Source organism: Lactuca sativa, chromosome 9, assembly GCF_002870075.4.
Source record: "Lactuca sativa cultivar Salinas chromosome 9, Lsat_Salinas_v11, whole genome shotgun sequence".
In the NCBI taxonomy this organism is placed as follows: Eukaryota; Viridiplantae; Streptophyta; class Magnoliopsida; order Asterales; family Asteraceae; genus Lactuca; species Lactuca sativa.
The window spans coordinates 57,694,977-57,710,892 of NC_056631.2; the positions used below are offsets into that span (position 1 = coordinate 57,694,977).

General features: G+C 33.1%; 1 pseudogene; it reads left to right on the forward strand.

The window, feature by feature from the left end:
• Window positions 1-695: 695 nt before the first annotated feature.
• LOC111909922 (nudix hydrolase 3-like) lies at window positions 696-13,997 on the forward strand (annotated as a pseudogene).
• Window positions 13,998-15,916: the final 1,919 nt, after the last annotated feature.

Here is a 15,916-nt window from a genome sequence, read left to right on the forward strand (position 1 = left end):
ACCCCTTCTAGCTAGGGGTGACAATTTATGACACTACACAATAAAAATATACGACACGAAACGAAATTGGGACGAAACTAAAATTTGAATTCGTGTTCGTGTTAACTATAACACGATATCGTATCGTGTCATGTTCGTGTTCAAATTTCGACACGAAATTGACACGATTTAGCAATTCTTTATCGTATTTTTCATTTTTGTCGTGTTATATTTGATAAAGTATTCATTAAATAAACTAATTTTTATTATATTTTATATTTGTCGTGTTGGTCGTTTTTTAATTCGTTCGTTTTCGTGTTAGTTAAAAAAACACAACATCGTGTCGTTTCGTGTTCGTGTTACATAAAACCTTATCGTGTCGTGTTGTGTCAGACAGAAACACGAAACGATAGCATGATTTGTCACCCCTACTTCTAGCGTTATTTTCTTTGAAGATAAATTTAATATATTAAAATGTTAAAGTCAAAGTCAAACTATATTGTGTTTTTATTGGAAAAAAAACTCTATTAAAAAAACAAAAGTATAAATGGAAAGTTCATTACATACTGGAGAGGTTAAAATAAAATCTTGATGATTGATATGATCAGGGGTATAGTTGGAAATTGAGGGGGCGCGCATGCCTATAAATTCAGGTTAATCGAATACTAAATTAAGCACACAATAAAAAAGGCAAAGCAAAGTAAAACACTAAAACAATGGGAGATCGCGATGAGCTGCATGAAGAAGGTCGACGCTTTGACATCTGCACTAAAGCCGGTCTGGAAACCGGTATTTCAAAATCCAGGTCGGATTTGTTGCTAAATTAATAATCTTTTGATCAGTTTTTCGTTTTCGAAAGTAACCAGATGTGAAAATAGTGTGACGTTATCACAATTTTCTATCGTGACCAGTTAAACATTTGGTTCGTGTTTCGTTACTCACTAATAAGAAACTGAGAAAAGGGAATGATTCTCAATTTCAATAGTTGTGTGATTACTGGGGTTTGGATTACAGACTAGAACGTTAGACAAGTTGTTCATGCATGACATACAACTACGATGAATTTGTAAAATACTCCATATCAAGTTTGAATTTTATAACTCATGATAGGTTTGACCTTTATTTTATTCAACACTGTCTGTCACAGTTATATTTCTTATTTTTACGTAACTATTTTTTGGTAGGTTTTCAATTCTTAAACACTTTATTATAAACTGTTTGATATGAAATTTCATGGGATATTTATTCAATGATCAAACATTGTACAGAAGCGTCGTCCAAAAAGATGAGGATTATCACCGAGGTGTTCATGTATGGATTTTTGCTGAAAGTACACGAGAATTAGTGAATTACTTCTACAAAAACGTGCTGGATTATGGGATATCTCTAGTGCAAGTCATGTATCTGCTGGAAGCACACCCCTTATCACTGCCAGGTAGATTATCAGATGCTACCGAAACTCGTTTTTAAAGTGTGCTATTATAGGTACCCTATTATATGTGACACCCCATTTTTAAGTCGTGACTATTACGTATAAATGTATAATCATTATATAATTTACGAAACGATTTTTATATCTTTTCATTTTATTTTATATTTTCCTTAACTAATTTTAATATAAAAAAGAAAAAAGAAATAAAACAATACTCCACCCCGTCCCATCCCAAGTCCCAACCCACGCATATATACTCAAACGAGAGTCACTTGTAATCATTCTATCCCTTCTTTCTATTTACTTCCAGTCCACGGCCACCTCCAGCAACATATATCCATTTAAAAGTATAATTAAAGATAATTTATTCACTAATTTTAAATGAACATATCTTAATTTTTTAAATTACGAGCTTTAAAATATATTGTTATTCTTTATATGAATTAACAAAAATATAAAGGTTTAAATATATTGTCCTTTTAAATTGAAAATCTAAATTATTCGATCCAATAGGGATAAAATTGATACAAAGTAAGAAGAAAAATATCTTCTAAAATTACGTATCTTGTTTTGATTTGAGTGCCAAAATAATTTTTTTGTAACATTTTAGATCCAAAACTATACATTAACATAATATATTTGCAATTAACTATAAACCATATAAAAAGTCATGTGTAGCTCAAAATTAAAACTTATATAATATAGAAACATAAATTGTATCTCTTTAATATCTCAATAAATTATAAATACACAAAATAGAAAATATTTAGACCAAAAGATAATAAACAATAATGAAAAAAATATTTTAATCATCATAAATTCCGTACTAATGATTTTTTACTAAAAATGTATTAGTCTTGTGACAATTTCGTTAATTAAGTCTTATAAACGCAAATTATCAAACGTGCAAATTACATCATATTAACTCTTTATTTTTAAAATTTTGATATGTTAGAAGTTTGAATCAAAATAGCTCCTTTATATATTCCTTTTGAAGTTTAGTTTCGGCCCCCTAACTACAAGATGTGTGTTCTGTCCGGTGACGCTTAAATAACTTAACATAAATGAATGATTATAAACAAATCGTAAACAAATAACATAAACATGACAACTAAATATCATGAACCTAAAATGTAAAATCAAATAAAAATAAATAAAGCAAGAAAACTAAACGAAATATTTAATATAACTCATGTGGTTAAGTCATATTAATAGGATAACCAAAACCCGAATAACAACGAATGATGATTATTAGTTGAAAAATAAAATAATATAAAATACAAAGTATTATTAAAAATAATAATAATAATTAATATAAAAAATGATAATATTCACAGAAAAAATCTAATAATAATAATTATAATAAAAGAAAAAAAAAACAACAAAAATAAGAATAAACAAAAGACAATAAAAAACTAACAGAGAGTACAATAAGTAGTGGTGGGGTCCAAATAACCGAGCTCACAATGAGCAAAAATCATAATCACACATGAAATGCAACTCTCACAAAATGATTGTCAATACTTAACCAACCAGTTTAAATGGGAATCTTTATACATATGCTATATGTGTCAAATGTTTATTTTACACTACAAATTTATGGCTATATGACTTGAAAATGTTGTATGATTGTAGGAGAGGGCTTTTAAAAGAGCTTGGTCTAAACCTCCCAAATGATGCTTTTGAATTGCTATTTGTTTTCCAGCAAGAATGGTACACCTTCTATGTAATTAGCATGTTGGTTTTATGTATATGTAGGTCACCAAATGTGAAAATACGAACCTTTTGTGATACATGGAATCTTAGATCATAACAAATTTTCATAGTGAACATTTTTTTAAGATCACTACAATTGTTTTTGAAGTACTATTATTGACCTTGAATTTGGTTGTAGTGTCACAAATGGTGAGAAGTTCATCAATAATGAATTTAATGATGTTTATCTTGTGACAACATTAGCCCCAATTCCGTTGGAAGCTTTTACTCTTCAGGTAATGTTTTGTCTAATTATACCAAAGTAGCAAATGGGACATGCATGCCCTTTAAACTTGTAAACCTTACGTGCTCATTTTTCAACAATTAGTTATGTACATAATTTCTTTTTCCTTGTAGGAATCTAAAGTTTCAGCTGTTAAATATATCTCAGTTCAAGAGTACAAGCACCTACTTCTTAAGGGAGACCCTCAATATGTACCCTACAATTTTCATGGAGAATATGGTCAACTTTTTGACATAATTACCAAAAGGTATATATTTATGCATTCATAGAAGCACTCTCATATAGTTATATGCATACACAAATAGTTTTTGAATCATAATTCACATACTATATCATAATATTGAGTTGAAGCATGAATTTGGAATTCGACACAAAGGAAATACATTTTGAACTGAAGCATATTTATATTATGTTACCACCAAGTTAAATGAAATATAATTTGAAATGAAACCATTAAATTAATATTGAGTTGGAACTCTTTATATGTACCAAGACAATGTCGAAGCAAAAAGTTTAATTCTGCAAAAAAAGCTCAACCGTTATGCTTCTATCTCACTTGATGCAGAGGTTGTTTTTTTTTAGTACTAATTATAATTTGAATTAGGAATTTAATTAAATTTTTGTATGGCAGTTGACCGGTCTTACTGAGGAGGACAAGGAAGTTCTTGTTTTAATCATTCAAGCTGCGAGATTAATGGATGATATATTCTATAACCAGGTCTAATTTATGAGCTTGTACATATATACATAAGATAGTTGTTTATAAATATGTAACTACTTTGTTGCATGATGACTGATTCACATGCTAGTGTGGATAATAACAAATAAGTAGATTTCATTTTCTTTTTATTTTGTTTTCTTTGAATCATGCTTGGTACAGCAATGCATCTTTAAGGGAATGGTTAAACCAGCAAAGTCAATTATCAAATTTTGACATGTTAAAATGGAAGTATTACTTGATAAATAAGTGTCCATGGTAAGATTATGCTCATATAAGTACTCTAGTGTCTCTCCCATTAGATCTTTTCATATACTTTGGAAAAATTATGTCATTTAATCGGAAAAGAAAAATTAACCACTATTTCTTATATATCAAAGTTAAGTTGATTTTCTTTGACAGGTCTTCTCTTGATGAAGATGAAGCATTTTTGACAACTGCAGACTCTGCTGTGAAATTGCTTCCGGAAGCAACAAGGAAGGTGGCTGGTTGGAAAGGTCTAGAATACAAAGCTGCATTTCCCCTGGAGAAACCACCCGGTGCCAGCTTTTACCCTCCAGACATGGATAAAATGGTAATTTCTTCCTGTGTTACCATTCTACTTTGATATAATTTCTTATTGAGGCATCATACTTTGAAAAGTATTTCCAATTGTAGCATTGTACTTTCAAAGTATTTCTTATTAGGGGCATTTAATTTGAAAAATCTATCCAAGTGAAAATTGATTTCTATTCAGACAGAATTGTTATACTTGGGTTAATTTTTCAATGTATAATTCTATAATAGGAACAAATGAAAGTAGGATGATATAATAAACAAATAAATGAATGTACGTTAAGGTATTTTGTGCATTATAGCATCCTACTTTAATTTCTTTCTATTTTTTTTCTTATTAAGGCATTTCAAATTATTTCTTATTATGACATTATACAGTGAGAACATACCAAATTATAACTGTGAAAAATGCTTTGTTTTTGGATGACATTGCAATAACTAGACAGATTTTCAAAGTAAAAATACTCTAACAGGAAGGAGTGAGACTAGAATGATATAATAAACTAATTAATAGAAGTACATTGCTTTTTCATGCATTTGGTTTATTATAGTATCCTACTTTCATTTATTTTCATTTTAACATTGTAATTTCATTTTATCTCTTATTAGGGCATGATACTTTGTAAAATTTATCTAGTTAAAGCAATAAACATTACTTCGTATGTAATTAACATTGCTACAACTTGGTAGAATTTTCAAAGTACAATGTTATAATAGGAAGAAAAGAAAGCATGATGCAATAATAAACAAGTAAATGAAAGTAAATTGATATATCTTGCATTTTGTATATTTGAGCATCCTGGCTTCATTTATTTCTATTTTAGCATTGTACTTTCAATTATATCTTATTAGTGCATTATATTTTTAAATTATTTCTTAATTAGACATTATACTTTGAATAATTACCCATTAATAGTAGTGAACATTTCTTAATATTTTAGGTGACATTGTTATAAATGGTTAGATTTTTCAAAGTACAAATTTTGTAATAGAAAGAAATGAAAGTAAGATGATGTAATAAAAACAATTAAAAGTGTATTGCTATTTCTTGCATTTAACACTTTCTTAATCTTGGCAAGGAATTCGAATTATGGGTGAAAGGGCTATCAGATGACGAAAAGAAAGATGCAACAGGATTTTTCAGTGTTATTAGAAGGCATAGTGACTCTTATTCCAGTAATATAACAGTTAGCAGTAATCCCACCACAAGTGATCTCTATATCCTCCCATTCTCTCAAGAATATTCCGCCTTTCTTGCAAAAGCAGCTGAATTATTGCATAAAGCAGGGGATTTAACCACTTCACCTAGGTATTTTATACATTTTATTAAATCTTATTATATCCATTAGTTCATACGTATAAAGTTAATTCACATTTTTGTAGTTTGAAGAGACTATTACATAGCAAGGTTGAAGCTTTCCTCTCAAATGACTATTATGACTCTGATATTGCTTGGATGGAATTGGTCAGTGTACAATTCACTTCATTGTATATCAATATTTTGTAACTTGAGTTGTTTTTCTTATGTTAAATATGGTTGTAATTGTTTTTCTTTCATCTTCTTAAGGATTCCAAGTTGGATGTTACTATTGGCCCATACGAGACGTATGAGGACGTGCTATTCGGATACAAGGTATTGTTTTTTATTCTTTTTTGCATCGTTCACTATGATTCATGGTAAAATAAAAATTCATCACCAAGATTTTTGTGATTTTTCTTTAGGCGGCGTTTGAGGCATTTATTGGAATTCGGGATGATAAATCAACCACTCAACTTAAAATTTTTGGGGATCATTTGAAGGTACAATGTTGGATTTACTAATGATCAATATTAATTTTATTTTTTTAGTTTATTTACAAGTCCTTAAGGCTAGGGATAAGGAGTGATGTATAAAGAAACTGTATAAGCTAAACTTGGTTCTGTTTCATTGATTTTGAAAGAATGATACAGCCGATCAATAAATAGAAAACCTAGCTAGAAAGGAGGACTAAACTAGGAAACTATAACAAAAGAATAAAGATCATATATATGACAAAAATATAGCCTTTACTCCCCCTCAAGATGAGCATGGAGATTTCGAATGTTCATCTTGACAAGAAGAGAGTTTAGTCTGTCTGAACCAAGTGGCTTGGTAAGAAGATCTGCGAGCTGATGGTTAGTGTGAATCCAAGATGGAGCTATCTCATTGGACTCCACCCTTTCGCGAACAAAAAAACAATCCATCTCCACATGTTTAGTTCTTTCGTGAAAGACGGGATTGTGAGCAATGTGTTTGGCTGATTGATTGTCACAAAATAGTGGGGTGGCTTCTTGAATTTTCACTCCAAGTTCTGACAACAACCAGCGAACCCATAAAGTTTCGCTTACTGTGGTGTCCATTGCCCGATATTCTGCCTCAGCCGAGGACCGAGACACAACTGACTGCTTCTTTGACTTCCATGAAACAGGGGAGCCACCTAAAAGTAATAAATAACCCGTCCTAGAATGTCGAGAGTAGGGGCAACCAAGCCAGTCAGAGTCGTTATAAGCTACCAAATCTAGTGATCCTTCTCGGGGTAGAAGAATACCTTGACCCAAGGTTGTTTTGAGGTAGCGCAATACTCGCATAGCTGCATGCCAATGGTTGGTTCTGGGGTCCGAGACAAATTGGCTCAGAATATTCACTGAGTAAGTGATGTCCGGTCGTGTAGCTTGAAGATATAGTAAACGACCTACAAGCCGACGATACATGTTAGGGTCAACACGTTCTTCTTTGTCTCCTTTATCAAGTTTGATGTTTTGTTCAAAACTAAACCTTCTTTGGTACGTGACACCTCAATGCCCAAGAAGTATGTGAGGCTACCAAGGTCTTTGATGCTGAACCTTGTATCAAGATCTGATTTGGTGCTTTCAATCTTTGTGGCGTCATTACCTACAATGATCACGCTGTCAACGTATATGAGAGCCGCAACAAAACTAGTTTCGGTTTTGTAAACAAACAAGGAGTGATCTGCATGCGATGGTTTGAAGCCCATGTCACGTAAAGCGGCTGTGAATTTGTGATACCAGTTTCGACTAGCCTGTTTCAAGCCATATAAGGATTTCTTGAGTTTGCACACCCGATTATCACCTTCTTTACTAAAGTCTTGAGGTAGTTTCATATAAACATCTTCCTTGAGATCACCATGCAGGAACGCATTATTCACATCCAACTGGTGAATGATCCAGTTGTTTTTGATGGCTAAAGTCAATAGAATCCGAACGGTGACCAATTTAGCCACGGGAGCGAAGGTGTCATGGAAGTCGATGCCCTCCATTTGAGTGTAGCCTTTTGCCACGAGACGGGCTTTGAATCTTTCTACAGAGCCGTCGGGTTTGAATTTGATTTTATAAATCCACTTGGAGTCGATGGCACGCTTTCCTTCCGGTAAGGTCACGAGCTCCCAAGTGTCATTTTCTTCCAAGGCCTGAACCTCCTTTTCATTGCACAACGCCATTCTGGATTTTGTGCTGCATGTTTGAAACTTCTAGGCACATGATGAGTATTAATAGCGGCTAGAAGAGCCTTGTGGGTTTGAGAAAAAATTTTATATGAGACGAAATCAGAAAGGGTATGTACCGTAGAAGCAGCGTGACCGACAGCAGGTTGCGTGTGGTTGATCGATGAGGGCAAATCAATCATGTAATCTTGATAGCGGATGGGCTGGACTCGCATATGAGTGGGCCGAACTTCATCTAGAGGCTCCGTACGATCATGAGAGTTGTCTGGGCTCTGAATGTCGGCCTGATAAACAGTGGAGTGAGGGCTTGGAATGTGGTCCTGATGTTCAGCGGAACATGGGCTCGAAATTTGATCTGATCGGATTTGACCAGGTGAATCTGGTGACAAATCTTGGGCCCCACTGTTGCCATTTATGGGTTCATCAGCATGAAGAATGGGTTGCACCAAATCGAAATCCTTTTCAAGCTGGAATAAGTCATCAGATTCCGAGTCAGTGCCTCGTTTGATTGTCTGCATAGGAAATTGATCCTCAACGAATCGGACATCTCTGGAAACAATGATTCTCTTGCTTTCTAGATCAAAGATTTTATAACCCTTGGTACCTTGTGGATATCCAACAAATACCCCGGGTCTTCCATGTGGCTCAAATTTATCACCACCTGTTTCCACACTACGACGATAAGTTAAACAACCAAAAACCCTCATGTGTTCATAGGAAGGCTTTTCTTTGAATAAGAGTTCATAAGGTGTGGCTCCATGCAAGACTTTTGAAGGCATTCGGTTTATCACATACGTGGCGGTCAAGATGCACTCACCCCAAAAACTCTTAGGCAGATTAGCTTGGAATCTTAAGGCCCTCACGGTCTCAAGAAGATGGCGATGCTTGTGCTCCACCACCCATTTTGTTGTGGGGTGTAAGGGCAAGAGGTTTCTAACACGATTCCCTCTTGGGCATAAAAGTCAAGCATGGTATTAGAAACAAACTCACCAACATTATCGCATCTAATACATTTAATTTGCTTTTCAAATTGTGTTTTGACCATTTTATAGAAATGCATGAGGCATGTGCTTGCCTCACTTTTATGTCTTAGTAAAAAAGTCCAAACTGCCCTACTGTGGTCGTCCATAATGGTCAAGAAATAAAAAGCCTTGTTTGTTGAGGGAGTCCTATACCTCCCCCATATGTTGCAGTGTATCATGTCAAAACAAAATTTTGTTTTTATTTCACTAGTAGGAAAGGGTAGTCTAGTATGTTTGGCTCTCAAACAAGCATCACAATTTAAATTATTCTTATAGGAAGGAATAAAATATAAACGAGAAACTTTCTTGGGTGAAGGATGTCCAAGTCTCTTGTGCCAAATCTCGAAGGTTGTCAGGAGAGCTTTATTTGTCTTCATTGCCCCCATGCGATACAATCCTTCAACGCGATCACCTGCTCCAATCAAGCGCTTCGTCCCCAATTCCTGCATAACAAAGAAACCAGGAAAGAAAGTGACAACACAGTTAAGCTCATCGGCCAATTTGCCAACCGAAAGAAGATTATAGTTAAAATCTGGTACGAGTAGAACTCCTTGGATTCTAATTCCTCCAGCAAGAACATGGTCTCCTTCACCCAAAACGGGCACCTTTTCTCCGGTGGGAACGATAACAGGTGTACCCTTTGGGTTGTGGGTCTCGTTTCTAAGAATGTCTCTTTTACAGGTCATGTGTTCGGTGGCTCCCGAATCGACCACCCAACTATCAGAATAATTAAACTTACCTGCCATATTTGCCCTTGGTTGTGATCCGCTCTCTGTCATACTTCTGTTGTCCTTGAAGTGGGCAACGAACATATGATACTGCTCATCCGTCAAACCGGGAATAGGACTGGCAGCAATCTCCACACACGCAGCCTTTGGTTTTTCTTTGTTCTTCGTTCCAGGCCACCATTCAGGATAACCGTTCAGTTTAAAGCATCCCTCCTTTGCATGTCCTTCCCTGTGGCAAAAACTGCACTTTTTTTTTCATTATCAGTTCTTGTGGCCTTGGCGTTCGGTTTATACGGCATGGGATTATTTTGTTTAGCTTGAGATTGTCGCTGCATTTTTTTATGCGTTGTAGTGCGCCTGAAAAGCAGCGGCTTCTGAACCTGGCCTTCTCGATCCGCCGGTGATCGCCCTTTGTTGTTCGTTTTTCGGCAACCAAATGATAAGTCGCACTAAGAGATGGTGCAGGTTTCGTGGCCAAGATTTGAGTTCGAACAACAGTGAATTCGTCATCGAGCCCCATTAAAAATTCGTAGGTTCTTTCTTTCTCTTTCACTTCATTCAATTGTTTTCCAATTGAGTAGTTGCAGCCACTACACTTACATCGTGGTGTAGGTAATACAACTGGAAGTTCATCCCAGATGGATCTTAATTTGGTATAATAGTTCGAAATGGACATACCTCCCTGTCGGGTTGTGTTTAACAGTTGTTTTAATTCATATGCCCTTGGTGCACCTTCTTTCTCAAACCGTTCTTCTAGGTCCTTCCAGATTTCTGAGGAGGTGTTAGCATATCTCACGCTTGTGCGGATCTCCTTTTCCATAGCTGTGGTTAGCCATCCCATGACCATGGCGTCCGCTCGGATCCAGGCCATGTACATGGGCGAGCTTGATTCCGGTTTCTTGACAGTCCCGTCGATGAGACCCATCTTGTTTTTCGCCAAGAGAAAGTTATTCATCTCCTGTTTCCATTCATTGTAGTTGTTGTCGTTTAATAGATCATTCACCTGCATCTGCTTCGGATAATCAGATGGGTGAATGTATAATGGCGATTTGGTGTCAATGGTTTTGCCTTCCGCCGTCTTGCTACCATCGGTCTTTTCTCCGCTCATGGTGGCGTGCAGATTTGATAATCAGGTATGGATGTCCCGCTCTAATACCATAAAGAAACTGTATAAGCTAAACTTGGTTATGTTTCATTGATTTTGAAAGAATGATACAGCCGATCAATAAATAGAAAACCTAGCTAGAAAGGAGGACTAAACTAGGAAACTATAACAAGCGAATAAAGATCATATATATGACAAAAATATAGCCTTTAATGTAGGTTAACTCAAGGGTTGCTGAAAGGCATAACCTTTGTTATTTTTCAACTTTGTTAATCATACTTTTATTTAAATAATCAATTAAAGTACATGTAGGACTTGGAGCAAAATCTTCCAATGGACGACATGTACAAATCAGAAGATGTGACATTTGCACCTATTCGCATCATCCAACTTGTTTATAATTCAGGGGTAAGTAAATGAGAAAAATGACGTGAATGCCATCATTAAAACCAAATAGCCCTAGAAAGCTTGTGTAGTTCCACTTGTACATCTATGTGTTTTGTGAACGTATTTTGTTAAAATATGAATTTCATTTATCATGTTCCTGCAGGATGTGAAGGGACCACAAATTCAAGCCTATAATCTTCCGAATGATGAGCGTATTGTAAAAGATCGTGGTACATCAATGGTCATGTTGAAGAATATTTCTGAGGCAAAGTAAAGTGAACAATCCATGATTATACACTTAAGTATATTGGAATTCATTAACATATGCGTTTATTATTGATTATACAAGTGTTGAAATATAATTTGTGAAAATGATATGATACCCAAACTTTTTTTCTAAGTAGGTTCAAGCTAATTCTTCAGCCTATAGCCGACTTGTGTATTGTAAAGGAACAAAGGGAGCTAGTTGACTTTGACTCTTTTTTCACTCACACAATTTGTCATGAATGCTGTCATGGTATTGGACCACATACAATAACACTTCCTAGTGGTCAAAAGTCTACTGTGCGATTGGTTAGTTTTTCTGATGTAATCAGGAACTGAATGGAATCGTTGATTCCTTTGTTTTTTTTTTTCAGTATGACATAATTGATTTTTTTCCCTCAATTAAACAGGAGCTACAGGAACTTCACACGGCTCTTGAAGAAGCTAAAGCCGATATTGTTGGCTTGTGGGCACTTAATTTCCTTATTTCAAAGGTCAGTTAGTAAGGGGGTATAGTTGTCACTGTCATATTGTCTTCAATAGTTTTCATGTTTGATTTTTTTCTATGGGGTTGACCAGGATATATTTCCAAAGACCCTTGTAAAGTCCATCTTTGTTTCTTTCCTTGCTATTTGCTTTCGGACAGTACGTTTCGGGTTAACGGAAGCTCATGGGTAAATCAACTAATCAGTAAATTTATCAACTTTTCATCCATATATATATATATATATATATATATATATATATATATATATATATATATATATATATATATATATATATATATATATATATATATATAGGGTTAGGTTCTTGTGAGACGACCTAATTTTGTGAGACCGTGAGACGCATTTTTCTATTGTTTTTTATTTTTTTTAGTTAATTCAAGTTCCGAAAATAATATTTAAATTTTTTTTGATTTTTCCATTTATTTTGCATTTTAAAATTATTTTTAGAATATGTACAGTGTAATATTCTATTTAGAATATTTCACGTATTTTTCAAAAAAAAATAGAATTTATTTTATTTTATTTTATTTTATTTTTATTTTTTTTAGTTAATTCAAGTTCCGAAAATAATATTTAAAAAAAGAATTTTTAGATTTTTCCATTTATTTTGCATTTTAAAATTATTTTTTAAAATATGTCAGTGTAATATTCTATTTAGAATATTTCACGTATTTTAAAAAAACGGATTTTTTTTAATTTTTTTTAATTTTTTTAGTTAATTCAAGCTCCAAAAATAATATTTAAAAAAAGAATTTTTGGATTTTTCCATTTATTTTGCATTTTAAAATTATTTTTAGATTTGGTCTCACAAAATTAGAAAGATCTCAAATGAACCTGAACCTATATATATATATATATATATATATATATATATATATATATATATATATATATATATACTATCTTATAAACAAATCCCACTATTTTTAAAAATAGATTGAATAAAATAATAATATTTTTTTAAGACGTCCAAATCATTAATCTAATTGTACAACTAATCACTAATAAAATATTATTAAAATTTAAACAAACTCCTATAAATCTTCTCTTCCAAGGTTTTGACCAGATCTTTTTTCATCCAAATAAATACTCAACACCTTATAATTTGGTCATTTCATGAGTTTTTTTTTATTTTTAATATGACATCTTTCCTAAAACAAACTAATGATTGAATTGAAAATAATCATTCTCCGTCGAAAAGAAATTAATTGTCGAAACAAACTATTTGTCGCCCGTCGCTTTGCGCGGCATGTTATATTTATATTTAGAGTGATGGATTATTATATATGTATATCAGTAAAGGACAAGCACTACAGTTTAACTGGCTACTAGAGAAAGGAGCATATGTTTTGCATCCCGATGACACATTCTCTGTTGACTTTGATAAGGTGTGATTCCTTAAAATTTGTGTTTTTTAATCAAAATATTATTTTACATTTTAATAAATTGTTTCATGTGTTGCAATAGATTGAAGGTGCGGTTGAGGGCTTAAGTAGGGAAATACTTACGATACAAGCCAAAGGGGACAAAGATTCTGCACAGAAGCTTCTGGAAAAATATGGTCAAATGACACAGCCTCTCAACACTGCTTTAGGAAAATTGGCAATTGTTGAGGTAAAATTTGACTTATATATATATATATATATATATATATATATATATATATATATATATATATATATATATATATATATATATATGTATATAACTTTAATTGATTTAATTCCTTTTTTATGTGTACCCATTTGATGAATTTTCAGGTTCCTGTTGATATAGCACCAAATTTTCCAGTTGTTACCAAATTACTACACAACAATTAAACAATTGTTGTAGTGTTTCTTGATCTTTGACGTGATAATGGTTGTGTTCGTGGAAGTACATTCATAATTGCTCTCATTGTTTTAATAAGGGTAAAACTTGTGTAGTATTGTTATGTATTGTAAACTATATAATAAAATGGCTTTGTTCCTGGAAGGGCATTCACAATAGCTCTCATTGTTGTAATAATGGTACAAATTGTGTAATATTGTTGTGTATTGTAAGCTATATAATAAAATGGATTTGTTATTAGAAGTGAATTCACACGGGCTCTCCTTGTTTTGATACGGGTTCAAATTGTGTAACACTTTTGGGTTGTGTGTTGTAAACTATATCATAAAATAGATTTGTTCCTAGAAGTACATTCACAATGGCTCCCATTGTTTTGATAAGGTTAAAATTGTGTACTATTGTTATGTATTGTAAACTATATCGTAAAATGGCTCTGGAAGTACATTCATAATGGGTATCATTGTTTGATAAGGGTACAAGTTATATAGTAGTGTTATGTATTGTAAACTATATCATAAAATTGCTTTGTTCCTAGATGCATATTCACAATGGCTCTCATTGTTTTGACAAGGGTACAAATTGTGTAGTATTGTTATGTATTTTTAAACTATATCATATGTAACACCCCTACTTTATACAACTGGAATTAACAATATTTTACATCATTTGTAGTGATGTCTTTGTCCAGCGGAAGTACAGTTTAACTTTTTGCAATTTACAAACCAATCATTATAATACTAAAAAAATGAACATAAGAAACATTTTTTAATTGCTTCACTCCTTGCTAATCTGGGAGTTATCTAACTTCTTTAAATTTATCATATCTAAGGATAAAGGCAATCAACTCTAATATCAATATATGGAAAACATGTCATAGAAAAGAATATGTAAGACAAAATAAACTGTCTCGTGAGTACATAAGTTTTAGACTCAAAACGAATATTTAACAAAAAATTTCATATCTTTATTTGGTTTTCTTTCAAAATATTTGATAACCAAAGTAACCATTTGTCACAACTCCAAATTTTAGACCTATCATGGTCTAAACCCTAACCAAGTACTAGTGTAAACTCCATTGCAATCGTTGGTGCATTGTATTCTCTATGGCCATTAGGACATGTTTATAAACTAGTAACTAAGAATAGATTGAAAACTATGTTGGATTAAGCAATTATAAGTTAATATAAGTTAAAAGACTAAGGTTTAGGTCATAAAATAACCCACCACTTTGAGTTTGTGGCCTACGAATTTATTTTCATATAGTTCACGGTCCAAGAATGATTCAAAGATGTAGTTCACGGTTTGAGAAATAAGATCCAAAGTGTTCACGGTTGGGATTCTAATTCACAAAGATGTTCTCGGCCAAAGTAAATAAGAGAATGGTAGTTCACGGTCCAAATTTTAAGACAACAATGTATTCACGGTCAAGGTATGACCGTGAACACAACCCAATGCCTTTTAGGGTCGTAAACACAATGATCCTAGTGTTCTAGAATGGAAATTGGTTGCAAACACCCTTAAATATCTCATATATTCATCATACCAATGTGATAGGATTCAATTACCAATACAATCGCCTCATGAATTCCTTCATACTTAAGTTACTTCATATATAAGCCTCATATAAGATCAATTCTTTCACTCTACGCATCCATTTAACGAAAACACTCACCTTTCTCTCTCAAACATCAACCATATTCCTTTCATCCTTAAAACATCTCGTGGAGTTTTCTTCAAGTCATTTCCATTTGGAAATCATAGTAAGTCTTTATAGTCTAATGATATACAATATTATTCACACACTATTGTGTGTTTAAAATCATAGATCACGACAACTATCATGTATCTTAATTTGAAGGTCATCGCTTTCATCTCGATATCTAGTCAAAACCACACACAAGGTGAGTTC